The 26,956-nt window shown below is 49.1% G+C and overlaps 1 long non-coding RNA gene across 1 annotated transcript; it reads left to right on the top strand.

Moving 5' to 3' along the window:
• LOC110256295 lies at positions 19,875 to 23,363 on the top strand. The gene is made up of 2 exons (XR_002337672.1): positions 19,875 to 20,241; positions 22,802 to 23,363. It is a non-coding gene; the product is annotated as an uncharacterized LOC110256295 (long non-coding RNA).

Below are 26,956 nucleotides of genomic sequence, written 5' to 3' on the forward strand. Positions count from 1 at the left end.
ACCATATCCTTTGTCCATTTTTTAAGTAGGAGTAGTCATCTTTTTATTGATTCATCATAGCTTATTACATATTGTGGATATCAACCTCTGTTATACATGTTAAACTATTACCTTCACTTTATCAGTTGTCTTTGGACCTTGTTTATGGTGATTTTTGCCTCACCAAAACTCTAACTAAGCCCCAGCAAAGAGATAGGAGTCAGCCTATTTAGTGGAGAGAGCACTGGTTTGAGTCAGGACCCCAGGTTCTGTCACCAGTTCACTGTGTGACTTTGAACTAGTCCATGACCTCTCTTGACCTGCTAAATAAGAGCATTGAATTTAATGGTCTCTGGGGACCCATCTACCTCCGTGATAATAATAGACAAACATATTATTTAAAAAAATAGTCGATAATAGACAAACACTATTAATAGAATTTTCTGTAATGATGGAAATTTTCCATCTCTGCACTGTTCAGTATGGTAACCACTAGCCACATGTGGCTGTTGATCATTTTAAAAATGTGGTTAGTGTGACCGAGAAACTGAATTTTATTTTATTTTTTATTTTTTAATTTTTTTTTTGTCTTTTTGCCTTTTCTAAGGCCGCTCCTGCGGCATATGGAGGTTCCCAGGCTAGGGGTTCAATCGGAGTTGTAGCTGCCAGCCTATGTCAGAGCCGCAGCAATGCAGGATCCCAGCTGCATCTGCAACCTACACCATAGCTCATGGCAACACCAGATCCTTAACCCACTGAGCAAGGGCAGGGATTGAACCCGCAACCTCATGGTTCCTAGTCGGATTCGTTAACCACTGCACCATGATGGGAACTCCTCCGAGAAACTGAATTTTAAACTCTATTGAGGAGTTTCTGTTGTGGCTCAGCAGTAACAAACCCGACTAGCATCCATGAGGACTTGGGTTCAATTCCTGGCCTCTCTCAGTGGGTTAAGGGTCCAGTGTTGCCTTGAGCTGCGATGTACAGGTCACAAACAGGAGTCAGATCCAGCATGACTGTGACTGTGGTGTAGGCTGGCAGCTGCAGCTCCGATTTGATCCTTAGCCTGGGAACTTCCCTAGGCCGCAGTGCAACTCTAAAAAGACTGCCAAAAAAAAAAAAAAAAAAAAGAACAAGGAGAAAAAAACCTCTATTGAATTTATATTAAAATTGTAAATAGCCACACACAGCTAATGGCTGGCAGATATTGGATAGGACAGGTCTGGACAGTCTAGATCCCCCCAGCTCTGGGCGAGCTGTGATACAAAGTGTAATTAAAGCAGACAGAGACTCCCTGTGTGACTTGGGGCAGGTCAGTCTACCTCTCTGAGCCTCAGTTTTTCCATCTGTCCAGTGGGGCCCAGAGCAGTCCCTGCCTCCCGACTGGGCATATCTGATTGGTGAGTATGGGAGGGCTGAGTCCCAAGGCCTGACTCAACACTGTAAAATCTGGCCGGATTCCCAGGCCGAAACACGAAAGTGTGTTTACCCCATTTCTATGATGTCCAGAAACCCACGGTTAGCTTTCCCCAGATAGCCTCAAGGTCAGCCTTTCTTTCTTTCTTTCTTTCTTTCTTTCTTTCTTTCTTTCTTTCTTTCTTTCTTTCTTTCTTTCTTTCTTTCTTTCTTTCTTTTTTTCTTTTTATGGCCACACCCATGACACATGGAAGCTCCAGACTAGGGGTCTAATCAGACCTGCAGCTACCAGCCTACACCACAGCCACAGCAACATGGGATCCAAGCCACATCGGCTACCTCTGCTACAACTTGCAGGATCCTTCACCCCCTGAGCAGGGCCAGGGATCAAAACCGCATCCTCGTGGCTATTAATCAGGTTGGTAACCGCTGAGCCACAAGGGAAACTCCAGTCTTACTTTCTTACACCAGGGCTTCAGCTCTAAGACGGCCTTCAGCTCAGGTTTCCAGATTACTGATGGGACAAAGTCCAAACTTCAGCCGGTGTTCCCAGCACTGAGCACTGGCCCTACCCTTGCAGTACTGTCATTCATACAACCTGCAGGTCAGCCCAGCCGCCTCGCCACCCTCGCCCTCTGTCTGCCTCCTAGCCCAGCCTTTCCAGGTCTGCCCAGCCCTTCATTCATTTAGTTCATTCGCTCATCTTTCATTCACAGGTGTTCATCATGCCATCTGCTCTGGGACTGGGCCTAGGGTGGTGGGCACGCAGATGTGACGAGAGTTGTAATAACACGGCGGGGGTGGGGGGGGCGGATCAGGAGGACGTCAGAGAGCGTTGGGGACACAGAAGGCACCCGACCTGGTGTCCACGATCAGAGCAGACGTCCCTGAGGAAGTGGCATGTGAGAGATGAGGACAGGGCCAGAAAGGAAGGTAGGCAGGCCCCGTCCTACAGGAGAGCCTTACTGGGCATGTTAAAAATGGTGTACTTTATCCTAAATGTAATTAATTGGGAGCCATGGAAGGTTTTAGAGAGAAGATGATGTGATTATTCCAGGCCAGCTTCCTACCGGGTCTGGAAGATTCAGGAATTTAGCCCTTTAACCTCCCCTTCTCTGCCTGCCACCTGCATCTCAAGATACATCATGAGCACACAGTGCCCGGGGCCTGCCTTCTGCTTATCATGACCTGGGTTCAAATCCCGGTCCGGCTACCCTCTGGCCCTATCAGTTCAAGAAAGTCACTAACCTCTTTCATGGTCAATGCCCTCGCCCATAAAATGGAGATAATGACGAGTTAGTGCAGTTATCGGATTATCAGGGGAAAGTGTATGGCAAGGAGCCACTTAGGAAATGGAGTCCAGTTAAATTCCTTCTGGGCAAAATCAAACCAAAGCCTGGAGGGGGCCCTTGGGGACTTCCTGAAGGGCAGGGAGCAGTCCCAGTTCTGGGAAGTGTCCCTTTGGCCCTGCTGGCCTTGACGGGGTGGAGGGAAGGCTTGGCTGAGGCCTTTCTCGGACAGCCTCGCCATGTGCCAGGCGACCCCGGAGGGGACCGCCTGAGCTACACTTGACCTTCGGGACCTTTGTAGACCCCCCCACCCCTTGAGCCAGGAGTCAGCAGATGGACACAGAACTTATATAACTGGCCAGGAGTCCGGCACCTTTCACCCAGTGATCAGGGCTGTGTTTACAGAGCTGGTGTTCCCAGGTCACCTCCCTGTCCTCTCACGCACCTCTTAGGCACACACACAGCCCTTTAGCCCTTGCTGAGCTTTGCTTGTTTTCTGACTTCTTAGTCACAGTCCCTGGCTTTACTGTCAGCAACAGCATTTTTTACATTTTTTTGGCCACCCTTGCAGCATGCAGAAGTTCCAGGGCCAGAGATTGAACCCAAGCCACAGCAGGAATGGTGCCAGATCCTCACCCGGCTGGCCCACCGGGGAACTCCACCAGCTATTACTTTTCAATGTGAAAATCATCAATGGTGCCATTTAGTGGTGAGGCACTGGGGGAACAGCGGGGACAGGGGCTGCAGCAGGGACCAGGGTGGGAGTCCCAGAGTCCTCTGCCTGTTAGCTCTATAACCTGGAGCCAGTCACTTGGAGACTCTGAGCCTCAGTTTTTACAGCTGTAAATTGGGTTTAGAAGCCACACATACCTCATGACATTCTTTTGAGGACTCTACAAGATGGTAAAGGACATAACAGGCTTTGTAAATTACCTGACATAAGGGAAGCACGCATCAGATATTAGCTGCTAAAGACATTTCTGCAAAGAAGGTACACAGACGGCCAATGGGCACATAAAATGATGTGCCATGTCACCAATTGTTAGAGAAATGCAATTCAAAACTACAAAGAAGTTGAAGTTCCCATGCAGGGCAGTGGGTTAAGGATCTAGCACTATCACTGCAGTGGCTTGGGACGTTGCTGGGACGCAGGTTTGATCCCCGGCCAGGGAACTTCCACAGCTGCAGGCATGACTCCCAAAAAACTGCAATTAAGTTTCACCTCACACCAGTCAGAATGGCCATCATGAAACAGTCTACAAATAGGGAGTTCCCGCTGTGGCTCAGCGGTGAAAAATCCAGCTAGTGTCCATGAGGACATGGGTTCGATCCCTCCCCTCACTCAGTGGGTTAAGGATCTGGCGTTGCCATGAGCTGTGGTGTAGGTCACAGACACAGCTTGGATCCAGCATTGCTGTGGCTGTGGTGTAGGCCAGCAGCTGTAGCTCCGATGGGACCCTTAGCCTGGGAACTTCCATATGCCACTAGTGCAGCCCTAAAAAGCAAAAAGAAAAAAAAAAAAGTGGTCCTCAAATAATAAATGCTGGAGAGGTCATGAAGAAAAAGGAACCCTCCTACACTGCTGGTGGGAATGTAAGTTGGTGCAGCCAGTATGGAAAACTAAAAGTAGAGTTACCATATGATCCAACGATCCCACTCCTGTGCATATATCCAGAGGAAACTGTAATTCAAAAAGACATATGGAGTTCCCTTCATGGCTCAGCGGTTAATAAACCTGACTAGGATCCATGAGGTTATGGGTTCGATCCCTGGCCTTGCTCAGTGGGTTAAGGATCCGGCGTTGCTGTGAGCTCTGGTGTAGGTCTCAAACCTACACCAAATATTCAGTTGAAAAATGTACCATATCTTCTCTATCATTCATCTATTGATGGACATTTAGATTGCTTCCATGTCTTGGCTATTGTAAATAGTGTTGCCATGAATATTGGGCTGCATATATCTTTTATTTTTATTTTTTGCTTTCTAGGGCCGCATCTGCGGCATGTGAAGGTTCCCAGGCTAGGGGTCTAATCGGAACTATTGCTGCCGGCCTATGCCAGAGCCACAGCAACGCCAGATCCAAGCCGAGCCTGCGACCTATACCATAGCTCATGCCAATGCCGGATCCTTAACCCACTGAGCGAGGCCGGGAGTCAAACCCGAAACCTCATGGTTCCTAGTTGGATTCGTTTCTGCTGCGCCACGACAGGAACTCCTGTTTCATCATGTTTATGTATCATATATATTTCTGTGTGTGTGTGTGTGTGTGTGTATGATACAAATGAACTTATTTATAAAACAGAAACAGACTCACAAACACAGAAAACAGACTTATGGTTACCGAAGGGGAAAGGGAGAGGGAGGGATAAATTAGGGGTGTGGGCTTAGCAGACAGAAACTACTACATATAAAGTAGACAAACAACAAAGGCTACTGTATAGCATAGGGAACTATATGTAATGCCTTGTAATAAACCATAATGGAGGCGTTCCCATCGTGGCACAGTGGTTAACGAACCCGACTAGCATCCGTGAGGCTGCCGGTTGGATCCCTGGCCTCGCTCAGTGGGTGAAGGATCCGGCGTTGCCGTGAGCTGTGGTGTTGGTCGCAGACGCGGCTCAGATCCTGTGTTGTTATGGCTGTGGTGTAGGCTGGCAGCTGCAGCTCCGATTCGACCCCTAGCCTGGGAACCTCCGTATGCCACAGGTGCGGCCCTGAAAAAACAAAAGACAAAAAAACCCACAACATAATGGAAAAGACTATGCAAAATATATGTAAAACTGAACTATTTTACACCCCAAACTAACACAACATTGTGAATCAACTATATTTCAATAAACAAATAAATAAAATACCCTCAAAGTTAGCTATTAACATCATACTGTGTTTGTAAACTGTCCCTTCGACTCAACTCATAATGTGGCAGTGAGGAACTTAGCATCTGGGGTTTTCCTTTCTTTTCTTTTTTTTTTTTAGGTAATAATACAAATTTAACAGTAATGTCATAAAATAAACAAACATATGAAAATCAAGTATTGAGCATTAGACATTAGAAAGAACATACAGGAGTCCCCGTCGTGGCTCAGCGGAAACGAATCTGACTAGGATCTATGAGGACGCAGGTTCCACCCCTGGCCTCACTCAGTGGGTTAAGGATCCGGCGTTGCTGTGAGCTGTGGTGTAGGTCGCAGATACAGCTCAGATCCCGCGTTTCTATGGCTCTGGTGTAGGCCAGTGGCTACAGCTCCGATTCGACCCCTAGCCTGGGAACCTTCGTGTGCCGCGGGTGCGGCCCTAAAAAGACAAAAGACAAAAAGAAAAAGAGAAAGAAATAATATACATAAAAGGAGTTCCCGTCGTGGCGCAGTGGTTAATGAATCCGACTAGGAACCATGAGGTTGCGGGTTCGATTCCTGCCCTTGCTCAGTGGGTTAAGGATCCGGTATTGCCGTGAGCTGGGGTGAAGGTCGCAGACGCGGCTCGGATCCCGCGTTGCTGTGGCTCTGGCATAGGCCGGTAGCTACAGCTCCGACTGGCCCCCTAGCCTGGGAACCTCCATATACCGCGGGAGCGGCCCAAGAAATGGCAAAAAGACAAAAAAAGAAAAAAAAAAAAGAATATACATGATAAATTCAGCATAGCACTGATAGTGCTACAAGAGAAGGTTTTAAGGTTCAGATTACAGATGATAACAACCAGGCTGCTTTGTCCTCAGAGTTTCCAAAATTCTGTTTTTATTACTGAAAGTATCTGGATTTCAATCTTTTTTTTTTTTTTTTTTTTTTTGGACTTCAATCTTAAATGATGTAACACCTGGGACATTGCAATTGAACCCAAATGACCATCACCTTAAAGACCCAACTAAATCATCTCACAGGGAATTAAAAAAGAAAGCAAACATGTCCCCCCTTTGGAATAGCAGTTACCAAAACTGTAACACCTGGGGTTTTCTGATGTATCCCAAGTTCCTGGCTGCCTGGGATCCCCAGGCTAGGAACTGGGAATCCTGAAGTCTAATCCCCTGTTTGGCCTTGGGCCTCCATCCTCCCAGGCAGCAGTAGCACCGTGGGGGCGTAGGATGGAGTCTGAAGCCTGCTAAGGGCCCTGCCCTCTGCTTCTGCATTTCAGAACTACAGACCCCAAATTTTCCTTCCTTCCTTCAACAAACGCTGCCCAGGGTTCAAATTCCAATACCACCACTTCTTAGCTGTGTAAGCTTGGACAAGTTCTGTAACCTCTCTGTGCCTCTGTGTCCTGATGTCTGCAACGGAAATATATTACCCATTTCCCAGGGGAGCTATGAGCAGTGAATGAGAGTAGGTTTTTGTAAAGGGCTAGGTGTAGTGTCTGTTTGACTAAACCAAAGACCGGGGGTACTGATGCAGGCACTAGGGAACCAGTGTGCACACTCGGGAAAGCCTCCTGACCTCAGGGAGGTTTTGTTGGCCGGGAGGGTTGATGTGGCCCCGGGGACGCAGCCCGGAAGCAGGACCCTATTGGCCATTCTCCTGCACGGGGCTGGGCTTTCAAGGAGGCCCCGATGCTCTGATGCTGTCACTTCTTTTTGTCTCAATAACAGTAGTTTCTGTGTATTGACCTCACCCTGGGAGCCCACGCTCTGGGCTAAGCCCGATGCTCCTAAGCTGTCCTCAGAAGCCAACAGCCTGCAGGGGGTTCCATCATTGCTATAGACTGAATATTTGTATCCCCCCAAAATGCATATTTTTTTTTTCTTTTTTGGCCACCCCGCAGCATATGGAGCCCAGGCCAGGGATTAGACACCAAGCTGCAGTTGTGACCTAAGCTGTGGCAGCTCCGGATCCTTAACCCACTGTGCCAGGCTGGGGGTCGAACCTGTGTCCCAGTGCTCCCAAGATGCCACCAATCCCAATGCGTCATGGCAGGAACTCCATAGGATGAGTGTCCTTGTCCCTCCCACCCTGTGATGGCATAGCAAGAAGTCAGGCCCTCAGCAGATACCGAATCTGTCAGCGTCTTGACCTTGGACGTCCCAGATCCTGAACCAGGAGAAAAAAATTTCTGTTGTTTATAAACCACCCCGTCTGTGGTATTATGTCATAACAACCAGAAGGGACGAAGGCAATCATTCGCCTCATTTCACAGTCAAGTTTATGTCCATCCCGCTCCCAGGCCTAGCACGTAATAGGCCAGTGAGGAAGGGCTGGGGAAGGAGGAAAGAACCAACAAACCCAGAACACTACTCTCTCTCTTTTTTTTTTTTGTCTTTTTGCCTTTTCTAGGGCCACTCCCGCGGCATATGGAGGTTCCCAGGCGAGGGGTCACATTGGAGCTGTAGCCACCAGCCTACACCAGAGCCACAGCAATGTGGGATCTGAGTTGTGTCTGCGACCTACACCACAGCTCATGGCAACGCTGGATCCTTAACCCACCGAGCAAAGCCAGGGATCGAACCCGCAACCTCATGGTTTCTGGTCGGATGCGTTAACCACTGAGCCACGACGGGAGCTCCTGAACACTACTCTCTTGATACTCATTCTTCCGTGGGGCGAGCATCATACCAGGGGTCAGAAGCCCTTTTGCTCCATTGTCCACACCAGGCTCAGTGGAAGCATCCCCGTGACTGTGCTGTTGCCACTGTCCCATCCTCACTATCGCCACAGCTGACACGTCCCTGAACACTCAGTTTATCCCTTCCCCTGGTAACTGATCCAAGGTTTTCAGCATATGAATTCTTTCCATCATTACAATAGTCTCATGAGGCATGTCCCATTTCGTGGATGAGAAAACTGAGGCATAGCCAGGGGATCTCATGCCCAGGGTCACATGGGTGGTGGAGGATGGGCTGATTTCAAATCCAGGCAGTCTGCATCCGGGGCCTGAGCTCTTCTCCCCCGCTCCCGGCTGTGCCATTCAGACTTTCTCTTTCTCTTTTAGTCACTGCTTTGTTGATTTCAAATGTCTTACATGCTCCGCAGCAGATTGAAACTAGAAATCAATGACAGGAGGAAAACTGGAAAAATCACAGATATGTGGGAATTAAAACAACAAGAGTGTATTGTGTTAAGCAACCAGTGAGTCAAAGAAGAAATCTCAAGGGAAATGAGAAACTGTCTTAAGAACAAATGAAAAAAAAAACACAACCAAAATTTATGGGAGGCAGCAAACATAGGACTAAGAGGGAAGTTTTACAGCAGTAATGCTTACATTAAAAAAGAAAGATCTGGGAGTTCCCGCTGTGGGGCAACGGGATCTTTGGCCTCTCTGGAGCAGTGGGACACAGGTTCAATCCCCAGCCTGGCCCAGTGGGTTAAGGATCTGATCCCTGGCCTGGGAACTCCAAAGGCCGAGGGGCACCCAGAAAAGAAAAAAAGGAAGCTCTCCGAGTTCCCCTGGTGGTGCACTGGGTCAAGGATCCAGCATTGTCACTATCGTCACTGCTATGGCTCAGACTACACTGTGGCAAGCGTTTGATCCCTGGCCCAGGAACTGCTGCATACTGCGGGCGCCACCAGAAAGAGAAGAGAAAAAAAGATCTCAAAGCAAAAGTAGCACATGCTAATCATTGACAAATTCAAGCATTGCACAGTTTTATGTTTCAGTAAGTGAAAGTTTTAAAAGTGAAAGCCCTCCCACCTCCCAGAGAAGACCTGAGGTATAAATGCTTCAGGCAGATTTTTCAAAGCTTGTAGTACTGCTGTCTTTTTCCTTTTTCTTTTGGGCTGCCCCGTGGCATTTGGAGTTCCCCAGTCAGGGATCAGACCCGCAGGGGCCTAAGCTGCAGCTGCGGCGACACCGAATCCTTAACTCACTGTACTGGGCCAGGGATCCAACCTGCATCCCAGCCACCAATCCCATTATGCCTCAGCAGGAACTCCTGTTTTTTGGTGGTTTGTTGTTTAAGAGGGTAACACAATACACATTGTTTTGTCACTTTAAATTTTTTTGAAAAAGTTTTTTATGTATTTATTTTGTCTTTTGTCTTTTTAGGGCCGCAACCGCAGCATATGGAAGTTCCCATCCTAGAGGTTGAATCAGAGCTGTAGCCATAACCACAGCCACAGCAACGTGGGATCCAAGCTGTGTCTGCGACTGACACCGCAGCTCATGGCAACACCGGATCCTTACTGAGCAAGGCCAGGGCTCAAACCAGCATCCTCATGGATACTAGTCGGGTTCGTTAACCACTGTGCCATGACGGGAACTCCTGTCACTTTTCTATTGAAGTATGGTTGATTTACAATGTCGTGCTAGTTTCTGCTGTATATATAGCAAAGTGATTCAATGATACACAGTGATTCAATTCTTTTCCATTATTACAGGGTATTGAGCAAAGTTCCCTGTGCTATACAGTAAGGTCTTTTTTTTTTTTTTTTTTTTTTTGTCTTTTTGCCATTTCTTGGGCCGCTCCTGCGGCATATGGAGGTTCCCAGGTTAGGGGTCTAATCGGAGCTGTAGCTGCCAGCCTACGCCAGAGCCACAGCAACGCAGGATCCGAGCCGCGTCTGCGACCTACACCACAGTTCACGGCAATGCCGGATCCTTAACCCACTGAGAAAGGGCAGGGATCGAACCCGTAACCTCATGGTTCCTAGTCAGATTCGTTAACCACTGCGCCACGACGGGAACTCCAATCTGCTCTGTATATAGTAGTTTATATCTGCTAATCCCAAACTCCTAATATATTCCTCTCGCCTCCTTTCTCCTTTAGTAACTTTTCTTCTTTTTTTTTTTGGCTGTGCCCAAGGCTTTTGGAAGTTCCCGTCCAGTTCCACTAGGCCATCGGGGAGTTTCATAAGTTGGTTTTCTACACCAGCAATGTTTTGTCACATTTATGTGGTTTTATCTAAAAGTGATTCTTAGAGGCTACCCCTTGCTGGAACATTCTCTTCAGGGAGTGCAGTGGTCCACAGGGAGGGTGTACACATGGATTAAGCCAGTTTCATCAGGATACGTTTGGGTCGGCTGCAGTTTTGAACGGTTTCAAGCCGCTACAGGGAGCACTCTTGTAAATGCTCCTGTGTGCTTATGGAAGATCTCAGAGGGGTAATTTCCAGAAGCAGAATCTCTGGGCCAAAGGTCAAGAGCATTTCAAACATCCCCTCCAGGAAAGTGAAACCAGCTTTGCCTGGAGAGCAGAAAAGGGTCAGTTCCCCGGCCCCTGCTATCATTACTGCCGTCTCTGCTCAGCCGGTTGGTAGGAGCCCAGCTGATTGTCTTGCCTGCGGGACCCTCAAGAGTGGCCCGGCCTTGGAGTTCTCACTGTGGCGCAGTGGAAACGAGTCTGCCTAGTATCCATGAGGACGCAGGTTTGATCCCTAGCCTCGCTTAGTGCATTAAGGGTCCAGTGTTGCTGTGAGCTGTGGTGTAGGTTGCAGATGCAGCTCAGCTCCCAACACCTGGAGCTCTGATTCAGCCCCTAGCCTGGGAGCTTCCATATGCTGCGGGCTCGGCCCTAAAAAAACAAAACAAAGCAAAACAAGAGTGGCCCAGCCTCTCATGGTGACGGCCCCTCTGTGGCCCCTGGGGTCCCCTCTGTTACCAGTGACTGCCCTTGTCAAGAATATCATCAGGTGCAGAGGCTGAAGCACTTCTCAAAAACCCCAGCATTTGCTCTTGAACTCATTTAGGAAAGCCGCAGTGTCTACGGTAAGCCCTGGAAAGAGGCCAGGGCTGCTCTGCATAGACCACTGGACACCCCACCCCTGCTCTAAAGGGGACCGGTGCCCAGGCTGGCCTCTGATTAGCATCTCTACACATGGGTAGCTGGGTCACCTGAATTGCCTTCCTGAATCCAGTGGGAGGCTTTTGCCCTGAATCATTGTGACTCTGGCAAACTGGGCACAGAAGTGCTTAGTATCCTTCCGCGCCACTTATCAAACAGCAATCGAACACATCCACGGGTTTGTCCTGCTGCCACCTCAGAGGGCTGCGGGCATTGGACTGTGACTGCCAGTGAGGAGGTGAGGCAGGGTCACAGAGTGCAGGGCCGGTCACCTGGAGGCCAGGGAGAGGTCCTTATCACGCCATTTCACCTTTGCCTGGGGTGACCTTCAGCAAAGCACTTCCCTAATCTAGGGCGCACTGTAGAGGCTGTTCCCTCTCGCCTGGACCTCTCCCTGCCCGAGACTCCTGTCACTCTGCTGACCTCAGTGTCAGCATCCGTTGGTATGGCCCCTTTCTAGATTCTCTTAAAGTACCAAGCATACAGCAGTGAAAACAGCAGTGACAGCTCACCATGTGGGTCATAACAATTTGCATCTACCTCCCCCAGGCCCCCAAGCCAGTGCCTGAAGGGGTGGTGTTTAATTGCCTGACATCAGAGCCAGGCTGCCCATGTTCGAATCCTGCCCCCGTGGACCAGGGCAAGTTACGGAACTGCTTTGTGCCTTAGTTTTCCCGTCTGTAAAATGGGGATAATAATACCCACCTCTTGGAGCTGTTAGGAGAGTTGCAGGAGAGAATATATGTAAGGTGCTTAGAACAAGTGCCTGGCTGGTTGGAGATGCTGGGTCAGTGCTCATGTTAGCATCACATGTTAGTGGTTAGACAAGGGTCTTTGATGGTATAGCAGGCACTGGTGCCTTCCTACCCAGCATCCTCCTGCATGGAAACTGTTCAGCCTGTTGAAACTATGATTGACATGGAGTTTCTGTTGCGGCAAAGTACTAGAATCCGACAAGAATCCATGAGGATGTGGGTTCAAGCCCTGGCCTCGCTCATTGGGTCAGAGATCAGGTGTTGCCCTGAGCTGCAGTGGAAGTCACAGACTTGGCTTGAATCCGTCTTGGCTGTGGCTGTGGTGTAGGCTGGCAGCTGTAGCTCAAATTCAACCCCTAGCCTGGGAATTTCCATATGCCATGGGCATGGCCCTAAAAAAAAAAGGAAAATTATGATGGACTGTGGCTTGCTGTGGTGGTGGTTGTGTCAGCATTGCAATGGTGGGATGGAAGCTCTGGTGATGGTGAAAACACGCCCCTCAAAAGTTACCCTGACTCTCCTCCCTGCGTGGCATCTTGCTGCCCTTCTACGAACACGGCTGAACTTTCCCAGCACAGCTTCTTTCCGATTCCTCAGAGGACTTCTATCCTATTGGGGCAGACTTTGCTGCCCTGGGGCAGATGACTTGGCAGCTATCACCTGGGATGTGCACAGACCTGGGCAGGGAACCACTCCGTGGGAGGGAGTTGGGACCAGACTGGCTTTCTAATGCTTGGGCCCCTCAGCACAGCTGTTGAAGAGGGAGGCACCACGCCGTCTGGGGTCTAAACCACCCAGGCAGATTTCCTCTGCTTGCGGAGCCTAGTGGACAGCCTTTAAGGAGCCGTCCATTCTGCATCCGCCCTTTCCCTGAGAACCCTTAGAAGGCATCTTAGGGAGTTCCCCGGTGGTGCAGTGGGCTAAGGATCTACCATTGTCACTGCTGTAGCTCAGGTCACCGCTGTAGTATCCATTGGATCCCTAGTCCCAGAAATTCCCCATGTCTCTGGCATACCCCCTCAAAAAACAACCAAAAAAAAAAAGGCATCTTAGTATACTTGACAGCTCCCCATTGGCTGGATCACAAGACTGGGTGCCACGTGACCCAAGATGGGCCAATCAGATTTTGTCTTGGGAAACTGACTCAGGAGTAGTCTTCCTGAGCAAGTCAGCCACCCACCAGGGTAGCCACAGGCCCAGGGAAGCAGAGAGTGAAGCAGGGGGACCTCTGGAAGGGAGTTCCTGTCGAGGCACAGTGGTTAACAAATCCGACTAGGAACCGTGAGGTTGAGGGTTCGATCCCTGGCCTTGCTCAGTGGCTTAAGGGTCTGGAGTTACCATGACCTGTGGTGTAGGTTGCAGATGCGGCTTGGATCCTGCGTTGCTGTGGCTCTGGTGTACGCAGGCCGGTGGCTACAGCTCCGATTTGACCCCTTGCCTGGGAACCTCCATATGCCGCAGGAGCAGCCCTAGAAAAGGAAAAAAAAAAAAAGACGGAAAAAAAAAAAAAAAAAATCAGGAAGGTCCTCCTGGTTTTCCAGGTGCCAGGTTTTGGTTCCTTGGGGGCTGGGCTGCATCGCCTCCTCTTTGCAAATTCCCCTCCCGCTTAATCCCCCGTGCAAATATGAGTGGGGGCCCTTACTCATCCAAATCCTGCACGCATTTCCCTACTTCCCCAGAGGAAATGCTCCGGCCCCTTCCTGGGGTGACTTACTGGTCTGGCCCTGGCCGACCCCTGGGCTTTCCGGGAAGCATCTGCAGGGCTACTGTCACTGCCCTGGGGACCGCTGCTCAAGGGGACCATCTCGCAGGAAGTCCTTGCGTCTGGGTCAACTCCCTGCCTCTAGCTGGCCAGGAAAGGGCGGCGGAGGGCGGGGGCGGGGGAGCAGAGGGAGGAGCCTCCAATGAATGGGCGGGGCTAGGCCCTGCTTAGTTGGTTTTCCTGTTGCAAAATGGAAATTGTTGTATTTATTATAAAATATAAATGTAAACATACGGTCGTTAAAAAAAAAAAGCAAGAGTTTCCATTGTTGCGCAGTGGAAACGAATCCGACTAGGAACCATGAGGTTGTGGGTTCGATCCCCGGCCCCCCTTCGTGGGTTAAGGATCTAGTGTTGCTGTGAGCTGTGATGTAGATCGCAGAGCAGCTCAGATCTGGCGTTGCTGTGGCTGTGGCATAGGCTGGCGGCAACAGCTCCGGCTAGACCCCTAGCCTGGGAACCTCCATATGCCTCTGGTGCAGCCCTAAAAAAAAAAAAAAAAAAAGAAACAAGAAACAATATGGGTGTCTGCGATGGAGAGTTATTCTAAAGGGGGGGGAGGCATTACAGGGGAGTTTCCCTGGTGGTGGCACAGCAAGTTAAGGATCACCTGTATTCACTGCTGTAGCTCAGGTCCCTGCTGTTGCACAGATTCAGTCCCTGGCCCTGGAACTTCCAGATGCCCCCAGCGTGGCCAAAAGCAAAACAAAACAGGGCATTACACAAATGCGGAAAAGTTTAAAGAAGAAAAAGTCAGTTTCACCTCTGACCCCCATCACCAGGAAATATACTGTAACGCAAAAACTTTTTCTTTCCCAGGAAGGAAAGCAGGCTGTATATACCCTTGGAAACTGCCCTTTTTCTTTTTCTTTTTTCCCTTTTTCCCAGTTGTATCAAGAGGGCACTTTTTTTCTTCCAGCTTTACTGCAATATAATGACATAAGCACTGTATAAGTTTTAAGGGCCCAGCATGAAATTATTATCACAATAAATTTAATGAACATTCATTATCTCATAGAGATACAAAATTAAAGAAGTAGAAAAAAACTGTCCTTGTGATGAGACCCCTTAGAAGTTGCTCTCTTAACAACTTTCATATATAACATATAGCAGTATTAATTATATTTATTGTATTGTATATTATATCCTTAGTACTTCTTTATCTTATACCTGGAAGGAGGGCATCTTTTCTGAAAAAATAGCTTTATTGAGTAATTGACATGCAATAAACTACACATATTTAAAGTGTATAATGTAAATTTCAACGTGTCTATTGAGTCCATCAGCACATTGAAGGAAATGAACGTATCCACCACCCCCCAAAATTTCCTTGTGCCACTTTTTTTTTTTTTTTTTAATGTCTTTTTGCCTTTTCTAGGGCTGCTTTCCTTGGCATATGGAGGTTCCCCGGCTAGGGATCTAATCGGAGCTGTAGCTGTTGGCCTCACCAGAGCCAAAGCAACATGGGTCCAAGTCGCATCTGCGACCTACACCACAGCTCACGGCAACACCAGATCCTTAACTCACTGAGCAAGGCCAGGGATCGAACCTGAAACCTCATGGTTCCTAGTCGGATTCGTTAACCACTGTGCCATAACGGGAACTCCAGAAACTACTATTTCTTAAATAAACAAACTGTTTTCTAAAATGGTTACACTAGGAGTTCCCGTTGTGGCTCAGCAGCAATGAATCCAACTAGTATCCATGAGGACGTGGGTTTGATCCCTGGCCTCGCTCAGTGGTTTAAGGATCCGGTGTTGCTGTGGCTAAGGATCCGGTGTTGCTGTGGCTAAGGTGTAGGCCGGTGGCTACAGTTCCGATTTGACCCCTAGCCTGGGAGCCTTCATATGCTGTGGTGTAGGTTGAAGTTGCGGCTCAGATCCTGCGTTGCTGGGGCTGTGGCATAGACAGGCAGCTACAGCTCTGATTCAACCCCTAGCCCAGGAACTTACATATGCTGCGGGTGCAGCCCTAAAAAGACAATAAGTAAATAAATAAAGTAATTAATTAAAAAATACAATAGTTAGGCTATTTTATACCCTCACCAGCTGTGTACTTGATTTCCAGGGACTCTGCATTGTTAAGATTTTATATGGCTATCTTTTGAATTTTGGCTATTCTAATAGGTGCGTAGTAATGTCTCAAACGTGGCTCTAATTTGTCTCCCCTACAGCAGAAACTGGCACAACATTGTCAGTCAACTATACTTTAATTTAAAAAAAAGAAATAGTTTGTCTCCGATGACTGCAGAGTGGAGCATCTTTTCACGTGCTTATTCAAAGCCATCTTTGTCCACCATTAAATGCAGATCTATATTGTTATTTTATTTATTTATTGTGTGTGTGTGTGTGTGTGTCTTTTTAGGGCTGCAGCCACAGCATATGGAGGTTCCCAGGCTTGGAGTCGAATTGGAGCTGTTGTCGCCGGCCTACACCACAGCTCACAGCAACGCCAGATCTGAGCCACATCTGTGATCTACACCACAGCTCATAGCAACGCCAGATCCTCAACCCACTGAGCAAGGCCAGGGATCGAACCCGCAACCTCATGGTTCCTAGTCAGATTTGTTTCCTCTGAGCCACGACGGGAACTCCTATATTGTTATTTTTGACCACTGCGTAGGGCTATGGCATCGAACCCATCCTTTTATTTCATCAAGACCCCATTGATGGATATCTAGGTCGGCTTTGATTTTTCCCTGTCTTACATAAGGCTGTGATGCACACCCTTCCGTATATTGGCACACACAGTATGTACCCTTCTGCATATGTTTCTATTTCTTTCATGTGGCATCAATGGGTAAAAGGGATGCTTTTTTTTTTTTTGGTGTCTGTGTGGCCACACCTGCAGCATACCGACGTTCCCAGGCCAGGGATCCAACCCACACCACAGCAGTAAGCAGAGTCACAGGAGTGACAATGCCAGATCCTTAACACTGAGCTACCAGGGTACTCCCGGGATGCCCATCTTTAAGGATTTCGAAACACACTGACAAAGAGCTCCCCTGGAAACCTGCACCCATTACAGCCCCATTGGCAGCATGTTGGAAACAATCCTGCTTCCAATTCAGGCAGAAACCTCCAGAGCCATGACTTGCAGGGTTTGAGGAAGTCTTTCAAGTGTGACCTTGTGACTTTTGGGCAGCAGCCAGAAATAAGGGAGAATTGGCTGCAGGACTCCTCTGGAAAATCATTAAGGTGGTTTGGGGAGGGGGAGACCATTCAGAGAGGGTTGGGAAGGAGGGAGGAGCTGGGGGTCGGGGCTGGGAGTGAGCCAGTAATCTTCCTGGCTGACCTGGGACCCCGGACCAGCCACTTGGCCTTTCTATCTAGTTTTTTTCAGATGTGGATCAGAACAAATACTACCCCCCCCCAAGTGTGTGATAGCTCTTTACAAACTCAAAAACATCCCACAAACGTGTGCTGTTAGGAGCCTTTGCTTCCTCTCTAGAAATGTGGGCAGCACCTGTTCCCCAGGCTCCTTCCTGAAGGCAGGTGCCTGGTGAGATTGGTGAGGAAGGGCAGGACCTGGTGAGGGAGGGAGGGGAGGGTAGTTGGCAGAATCGTGCCCCCCCCCAATATGTCCACATTCTAATCCTGTGATTAGTGTGAATACATTAGGTTACCTGGAAAAGTGGAATTAGGGTTGCTGATGGAATTAAAGCTGCTAATCAGCTGACCTTAAAATAGGGAGATTAGGGGTTCCCGTTGCGGCTCAGCGGAAATGAATCTAACTAGCATCCATGGGGACGCAGCTTAGATCCCTGGTCTCGCTCAGTGGGTCAGGGGTTCAATGCTGCCGTGAGCTGTGGTGTAGGTTGCAGACACAGCTGGGATCTGGGTTGCTATGGCTGTATATTCTGGCAGCTGCAGCTCAGATTTGACCCGTAGTCTGGGAACATCCATATGCTACAGGTGCGGCCTTTAAAAGCCAAAAAAAAGGAGTTCCCATTGTGGTTCCTTAACAAAGCCAACTAGGAACCATGAGGTTGCGTGTTTGATCCCTGACCTCGCTCCGTGGGTTAAAGATCCGGTGTTGCCGTGAGCTGTGGTGTAGGTCACAGATGTGGCTCAGATCCCATGTTGCTGTGGCTGTGGCTGACAGCTAAGCTCCAATTTGACCCCTAGCCTGGGAACGTCCATATGCCACGGGTGCGGCCCTAAAAAAGAAAAAGAAAAAGAAAAAAAGTAAAGCCAAAACAAAACAAAACAAAAAACTGAAAGAAATCGTATATAAATAAAATAATAACATTATTGAACACTAACCGTGGGTTAAGAACTTGACATGATATTTCACTTAATCTCACTGTCAGTCGATGGCTCTCTGGTGTTCTTGGTTTAAAATTCAACACTGTGGCCCACGAGGCCCTGCCTGGTGTAATCCTGTTAACTCCTGGGGCCTCATCTCAGTCTTCTCGCCCCTTCAACTGTCTGCACTCAGGTGCTTTCAGTCCCAGAAGTGAATGAGACATGCCCCTCCCACCTCAGGGCCTTTGCACAAGCCATTCCACCCCCCAGCAATGCAGTTACCCTGCTCTCCACCTCTTAGCATCTTCATCGTATGGGCTCAACTCAGTGGCTGTTGGAGTTCCCTATGGCACAGTGGGTTAAGGATCCAGCATTGTCATTGCAGCGGCTCAGGTCCCTGCTGTACCCCAGGAACTTCTACATGCTACAGGTATGGCAAAAAAAAAAAAAAAAAAAGCCTGTCTAATTGCTCTACCTTCTAGCTAAATCAGGTCCCTAGCTGCTTGCACTCGATTTCAGACGACGCATCTCCCCACCATAAGTACATAAAAACTGATACCTAGGCAATTACCTGATCCGTCTCTGCCTCCCACTAGACCATGGGAGCCAAGAGGCTGGGATGCTTCTTTAGGATGTTTGATGAAGGAAAAGATAGAAAGATAGATTGATGATAGATCGATTGATAGATAGATAGACAGACAGATAATTTGCTGAAGGAATAAACAGCTCCCAGAGGTTGGTATTGCTATCATCCACATTTTTTCAAAAGCAATTATAGGCTCCAAGAAGATCAGAGGTTTGCCCCAAATCAATGAACCTGGAAAGCTCCTCTCTTTGCAGGAGGTGGGGGCTGGGGCTGGAGCCCATCTGAGCCAGAGGGTCACTGTGAGAGGGTCAAGGCTGGAGGAACTTGAGCTTACCCGTGAATCAGGTCTGCTGGGGAAGTGCCTTCAAGGGCAGTGCTGAAAGAGGATGTGCTGAGCACAGCTGTTGCAGCCAAAGAGGAAGGAACCAGGCGAGGGGGGTGGGGGGTGGGGGGGTTGCTGGGGCCCCAGACTCTGCTCCCTGCAGCTGCAGCAGAATATTCCCCACGGTCGGGGCCCTCACCCTGGCCCTGGCCACTTTGGTAACACTTTCACACACTCCTGCTGACTAATGTTACTGTTTACGTGGCTTTGCAAGCGTGGATCAGGGCATCCATAGTGGGTAGGTACAACCAATTCTGGATGGTGACTTGACCATGGCCATGAGAACTTTTAAAGTGCATACCTTTTGACCCAGTAATTCTCCTGCTGGGAATTTATCCTAAAGACACTCTAATGTCAGTTGGCAATGACATCCATACCCACACAAGGAGGTGGTACTGTTTGTCATGGCAAAGAATCAGAAGCCACCTATTGCCCATCAGTATAAAACAGATAAGTAAATTATGCTTCAAGGACCCCCATGGAAAACTACGCAGTCATTAAAAAGAATGAGCAGGGAGTTCCTGTTGTGGCGCAAAGGAAATGAATCTGCCTAGTAACCACGAGGTTGAGGGTTTGATCCCCGACCTTGCTCAATGGATTAAGGATCCGTCTGGTGTTGCCATGAGTTGTGGTGTAGGATGCAGATGCTGCTCAGATTCTGCACTGCTGCAGCTGTGGCTGTGGCTGGCAGCTGTAGCTCCGATTCAACCCCTAGCCTGGGAACCTCCATATGCCACGGGTACAGCCCTAAAAAAACGATAAAATAAAATAAAATAAAATAAAATAAAATAATAAAATAAAAAAATAAAAGAATGAGCTGATCTCCATGAACTGACTTAGGAGGATGTTCATGATACATGTATTACAATTTTTTAAAAAGTTCATAACAATCTATGTTTCTATCACCTGTTGCTCAGTAGCAAACCACTCCAGAAGAGGCCAGTTCTTTGGCCCATGAGGCATCAGCAGGGCTCATTCCTGTGGTTGCCTTCAACTGAGAGCTTAGCTGGGCTGGAACTTCTGAGGTGGCTTCTCCTCTTCCAGGGCTTCTCTCCACGTAGCTGCTGATCATTCTGCCGTCTCGCCTGAGCGTCCTTGCAGCATGGTGGCTGGATCTTAAGAGTAAGTATTTCAAAAGGATACGCCTCAAAGCGCAAGCCTTCATTGAGCCCTTGCTTGCTAATGTCCTCTTGGTCAAAGCAATTCATGTGATCAGGTCCAAATTCAATGCGAGGAGGACCAACTCTGAGGAGGACCAACCCCAGGGCACAGAGGTTGGGAGGCAAGATGCACTGGGGCCATTACAACCACAATCTAGCACAATATACACAATTAGGTAATATCTTATTAAGAAACTATGCATGTTCTTAATGAAATATCATCTTACAGACATGTTTTTTTTTTTTTTTTTTTTTTTTTGGCCTCTTCTAGGGCTGCTCCCGCGGCATATGGAGGTTCCCAGGCTAGGGGTCCAATCGGAGCTGTAGCCGCCAGCCTACGCCAGAGCCACAGCAACGCGGGATCCGAGCCACGTCTGCAAACGACGCCACAGCTCACGGCAATGCCAGATCCTTAACCCACTGAGCAAGGCCAGGGATCAAACCCGCAACCTCATGGTTCCTAGTCGGATTCGTGAACCACTGAGCCACGATGGGAACTCCTCTTTATTACCACTTTTAAATTCTTTTTTTGTTTGTTTGTTTTGTTTTTTAGGACCGCACCCGAGACATATGGAAGTTCCCAGACCGGGGGTCAAATTGGAGCTATAGCTGCCGGCCTACACCACAGCCACAGCAACTCAGGATCCAAGCTGTGTCTGTGACCTACATCACAGCTCACGGCAACGCCAGATCCTTAACCCACTGAGGGAGGCCAGGGATCGAACCTGCATCCTCATAGATCCTAGACGGGTTCCTTAACTGCTGAGCCACGAAGGGAACTCCTTAATTTCTCTTCATAGAGCAGTCAAGGTCCCCATGCCTGATTCTTTTCTTCTTCTTTTTTTTTTTTTCAACTTTTTTGGCCGCTCTGAGGCATATAGACTTCCCAGGCCAGGGATCAGAGCTGAGCCACAGTTTTGACCCAGGCCACAGCTGCACGAATGCTGGTTCCTTAACCCATGGCTCTGGGGCCAGGGATTGAACCTGCATCCTGGTGCTGTAGAGACACTGCCACAGTGGGAACTCCCCAAGCCTGATTTTTTTTCCCCCCTTTTCTAGGGCCGCTTCCTGCGGCATGTGGAGGTTCCCAGGCTAGGGGTCTAATCAGAGCTGTAACCACTGGTCTATGCCAGAGCCACAGCAATGTGGGATCCAAGCTGAATCTGAAACCTACACCACAGCTCATGGCAACGCCGGATCCTTAACCCACTGAGCAAGGCCAAGGATTGAACCTGCAACTTCATGGTTCCTAGTCGGATTTGTTAACCACTGCGCCACGACAGGAACTCCCCCAGATATGTTGTTTAATACACATATGTGTGTATACGTTTGTTTGTGTACACATTGATATAAATCTGACAGACAATAAACTGCTAACAGTGGTTAACTTTCAAGGTTACAAACTGAAAGGAGAGAAATCTTTCTGCTTTTGCTTTATTTTATATTATTTATTGGTCACACCCACAGCATGCAAAATTTTCCAGGCCAAGCATCGAACCCACTCCACACCAGGAATCCAAGCCACTACAGTGGCAATGCCAGATCCTTAACCCACTGAGCCACACAGGAACTCTCAATTTTACTTTATGATTTTCACTATAATTTGAATATTTTAAAAGTGAGATGTAGGAGTTCTCACTGTGACTCAGTGGTTAACGAACCCGACTAGTATCCATGAGGACTCGGGTTTGACCCCTGGCCTTGCTCAGTGGGTTAAGGATCCAGCATTGCTGTGAGCTGTGGTGTAGGTCATAGATGTGGCTTGGATCCTGCGTTGCTGTCGCTGTGGCACAGGCCAGCAGCTAGAGCTCCAATTCGACCCCCTAGCCTGGGAACTTCCATATGCTTTGGGTACAGCCCTAAAAGAACAAAAGACAAAAGACCAAAAAAAAAAAAAAATGCTGAGATGTAGAAGTTCCCTTGTGGTGCAGTGGGTTAAGGATCCAGTGCTGTCATTGCAGCGGCTGGGTCACTGCTGTGGTGCAGGTTCGATCCCTAGCCCAGGAATTGCCACAGGTGCCACAGGTGCAACCAAAAAAAAAAAAAAAAAAAAAAAAAAAAAAAGTGAGATGTATTATTTTTGCAGTAAAATTTTTTTTTATAATGTACAATGAAAACCTTTGCATGTCATTATATAAATAATTTTCAGCACAGCATTGGATAGCATCGCGTTCATTCCTCTGATGCTGGGCGTTTAGGCTGTTTCTTTCCTTTCTTTCTTTCTTTCTTTCTTTCTTTCTTTCTTTCTTTCTTTTTGTCTTTTAGGGATGTACCCTCAGCATATGGAGGTTCCCAGGCTAGGGGTTGAATTGGAGCTATAGCTGCTGTTCTACACCACAGCCACAGCAACGTGGGATCCAAGCCGCATCTGTGACCTATATCACAGCTCACAGCAACGCCGGATCCTTAACCCACTGAGCAAGGCCTGGGATCAAACCCACAACCTCATGGATAATAGGTTCATTAACCACTGAGTCACCACGGGAACTCCTAAGCTCTTTCTGATTGTTCTTCCATTGCAGGCAACCTTCTGAGGAACATCCTCGGAGCCAAATCTTTTCACATATCCTAAATGATTGTCTCAGGATAAGTTCTAAGAAAAGGCACTGCTGAGTTGAAGCTTGGGAACTTTATAAGGATGTCACACATTGTGTCAGACGGTCCTGCCAACCAGCAGATGCTCCCAGCCCATCAGCAGGCTGGGGGAGGGCATATTGTGGTTCCATCTGGTATCTGCCCTCATAAGAACGCAGTGCCCATTCCACAGATGGAAGAACTGAGACCCAGAAAGAGGAAGCAACTTGTCCCAAGCCAACACAGCAATATGCAGCCAAGGGGGTGGGGCACCAGATCAGCCAGAAGTTTCTTTGCTCCCGTCTTGCCTTGGATGCCCTAGCCTGGGCCACATCTCCCCTCCTGCTCTGGGCAAAGTTTGCCCCCTTCCTGGCAGCCAGTGATCTGAGCCCTGCTCACTTGCCTGCCCCTCCCCCCTCCCCGTGACCTCCCCCCTCCCCGTCTGACCTCCACCCAGATCAATCTGCTTTCAGTTCCCCTGAAGAAATAAAATGCTGCCTGGTCTCTGAACCTTTGTACAGGCTGAGCCCTCCACCTAGAACACCCTTCTCACCACACCCCCCCCCACCAACCCCACTTCCTCCTGGAAGCCTTCCCCGATCACCTGAGACGTTTAGTCCCGTGGTCACATGTACGCTGCTGGATTTTCCACTCATTCACGCTGGCTTGCATTCATTTTCATCCAGTGTTTTCTAGATGCTAGTTTGGGTCAGGCACCAGGCTGGACAGCAGGGCTGTCGGGGGAACAGACCCTCCCTACCCGGCACAGTTCAGTCTCAGCCTAGGATGGGGGAGGGGAGGCGGCTGGGGAGGGGGCAGACAAGGCCAGCCCACGGGAGCATGGTGCTGGGCTGGGGAGGGGCCGTGCACGTGGGAGCCCACTGCTCCTCCAGCTCGAGTAATATATTTTATTTTGGCTGCACCCAAGGCATGTGGAAGTTCCTGGGCCAGGGATAAAACCTGTGCCACAGTTTCCACCTGAGCCACAGCCGTGGCAATCCTGGATCTTTAACTCAATGTGCCACAAGGGAACTTCCTCGAATAATATAAATATCCATATAAAAGGAGAAAGCCAGAGTTCCCGGTGTGGCTCAAGCGGAAAAGATTCTGACTAGCATCCATGAGGTTGCAGGCTCCATCCCTGGCCTTGCTCAGTAGGTTAAGGATCTGGTGTTGCCGTGAGCTGTGGTGTAAGTCACAGACGCAGCTTGGATTTGGCATTGCTGTGGCTCTGGCATAGGCCGGTGGCAACAGCTCTGATTTGACCCCTAGCCTGGGAACCTCCATATGCCTCAGGTGCAGCCCTAAAAAGACCACAAAAAAATAAAAATTTAAAATTTAAAAGGAGAAAACCACGGGAGTTCCCTGGTGGTCTAGTGGCTAGGATTTGGCCCTCTCACCACTATGGCCTGGGTTCAACCCTTCATCTGGGACCCGAGAGATCCCACTTCAAGCTACTGCACATCACAACCACACACACAAAAAAAGGAGACAACTTCTCAGAGCCCCAGAAAGGTGACATCAATTATTGCCATTAATCTGGTCCCTCAGTACCTATGAACATGATGACCACACTAGCTGACAAGTATTGCACCCCCTGCTCTGTGCCCCCAACCTGTATTACTAACTCACCCAGTCCTTACTACCACCTGCGAGTTAGGGACAGTTAGTGTCCCCATTGTACAGAAGAGGAAACTGAGGCTCAGAGACGGGAGTCGTTTGTCCCTAATCGCACAGCTAGGACGTGGCAGAGCCAGGATGTGGAGACACACAGCCAGGGTCCCAAGTCCTGGATTCTTGGCCACCACACCACACAGCTACAAATTAAGCACAAACCAAACTTCAAGAACAACAGCACCCAAATGACTGCCCAAACCCAATGTGACAGACGACAATGTTTTGTGGGAATGAGGTTGCCCCTCCGCCGTGTGGAGGTCTTTGCCTGCGTTTCCCTGGGGGGCCCCCCCGGCCTGCCCACGAGATTTCTGGTTCCAAACCACAAGGAATCAACAGCTTTGTTCTTCACTTGGAATAACAGCAACTTTTTTTTTTTCATTTAATTTTTGAAATAGATAATACTTTCCCGTGGTTCCAAAATTTTCAAAAATTATATGTACATAGGGATTCCCATCATGGCTCAGTGGTTAACAAACCCGACTAGTAACAAACCCGACTAGCATCCATGAGGGGGCAGGTCCGATCCCTGGCCTCGCTCAGTGGGTTAAGGATCTGGCGTTGCTGTGAGCTGTGGTGTAGGTCGCAGATGCGGCTCAGATCCCGGGTTGCTGTGCCTGTGGTGTAGGCCGGCAGCTACAGCTCCAATTAGACCCCTAGCCTGGGAATTTTCACATGCCACAGGTGCAGCCCTAAAAAACCAAAAAATAAAACCACAAAAAATGGTGAAAAGTGAAAGTAGAAAATAGCACTCCAAATTTGTTTTGCACAGGCCTCTGCAGAGGCCGCATGCACCCCATGCAGCGAGAGTGGCGCTGCCAAGCTGCTTCTGAGGAACTGTACTCAGCATCCCGGTGTCAAACCACCAAAGATTTGAACTTTGTTTATGAGCGTCTGTGCTTTGTCTCTCTCTCTCTCTCCTTATTTTTTTTTTTTCCCTTCCAGTGGCATGTGGAAGTTTCCAGGGGACCAAACTCAAGCCACAGCAGTAACCAGAGCCACAGCAGTGACAACACCTGATCCTTAACCCCCTGAACCACCGGCGAACACCTGTCTTGGCTTATTTTGTACAAGCTGTGTCCTAAAGTAATTGTGTCTTTGCCTTATGCCATGTTGGCTTTCAAAAGTCTTCATAGGAATACTCTACTGTCTGATACCCTCTATTCGTTGTTGGTATTATTTTTATTATTATCTGTCTCCTACCACCCCTGAACTCCAACTCCTTGAGAGCCAGGACTTGGCATTTTGGGGTTTTGCTCACTGCTCTATCCTTGACACGGAGCCTGGCACACAGTAGGGGATGAATGAATGAAGGAATGAATGAAGCAGAGCAAGGATGAGGAACACTAGGTTTGGGGTCAGCAGACCTGCGTGCACTCTCTTCTCAGCCTTATGCCCTAGATGCTGTGTGACCTTGGGTGAGTGATGTCCCCTCTCTGAGCCTCGGTTTGTCCATCTGGGCCTCCTCAGAGAGTAGCTGGGAGCTGCACAGGGCGTGCAGGCAGGACACAGGGAACAGCAGCCACCTGCTCCTTGACCTTGGCGAGTCTGTGCTGCCAGCTTGCAGATACACGCGGATGCACATGGCAGTTTGCAAACAATTCCTGGGGCTCCCTGACCCCGGGTTCATCTTCTAACAGCCCCGCCCTAGGTGAGGAGCCCGGCCTCTGGGAGGGGGAGGCAGGCGGGGACACCAGGTCAGAAGGCCGTGTTCCTGACGGATGGACCAGACCGCACCGAACAGGCTGGGCCTCCCTCAGCAGAGTTAAAGTTCTAGAATGTGCTGCATAAGCACTTCCTTCCTCTGGGTGACGGGTAACCTCGGCCGCAGGAGGGCTCAGCCCTGATATTCCCGTGGCCGAGGTTCTCGGATACGACAGTGTGATAAGAGCGGACAGTCGTAGAGTTCCCATTGTGGCCCAATAGTAACGAACCCGACTCGTATTCAGGAGGATGGGGGTTCGATCCCTGGCCTGGCTCAGTGGGTTAAGGACCCAGCATTTCCATGAGCTCTGGTGTAGCTCACAGATGCGGCTCCAATCTGGTGTGGCTGGGGCTGTGGTGTAGGCTGACAGCTGCAGCTCCAATTGGACCCCTAGCCTGGGACATTCCATATGCAGAGGGTGTGGCCCTAAAAAGACCAAAAAAAAAGAAGAAGAAGAAGAAGACCAAAAGGCAAGAGGTTAGGCAGTAGGAGCCACGGCCAGAGGATGACTGAGCTCTGGCTAAAAGGATGTGGGCAGAAGCGAAGAAGCATCATTTCCAGACCTGACCCACTTCCTCCTCTACCCTCTCTTTCCCCATCTGCCAGTTGGAGGTCTGTGCCCAGGGCCACCTGGGAACCACACGTGGCAACAGCAGAGCCTCCATCAGCCGCCAGCTCCCCTGACGACTCCTCAACTCAAAGCCCTTCCCACCCGTCCCTCTGT

Source organism: Sus scrofa, chromosome 1 (assembly GCF_000003025.6).
Source record: "Sus scrofa isolate TJ Tabasco breed Duroc chromosome 1, Sscrofa11.1, whole genome shotgun sequence".
Lineage (NCBI taxonomy): Eukaryota > Metazoa > Chordata > Mammalia > Artiodactyla > Suidae > Sus > Sus scrofa.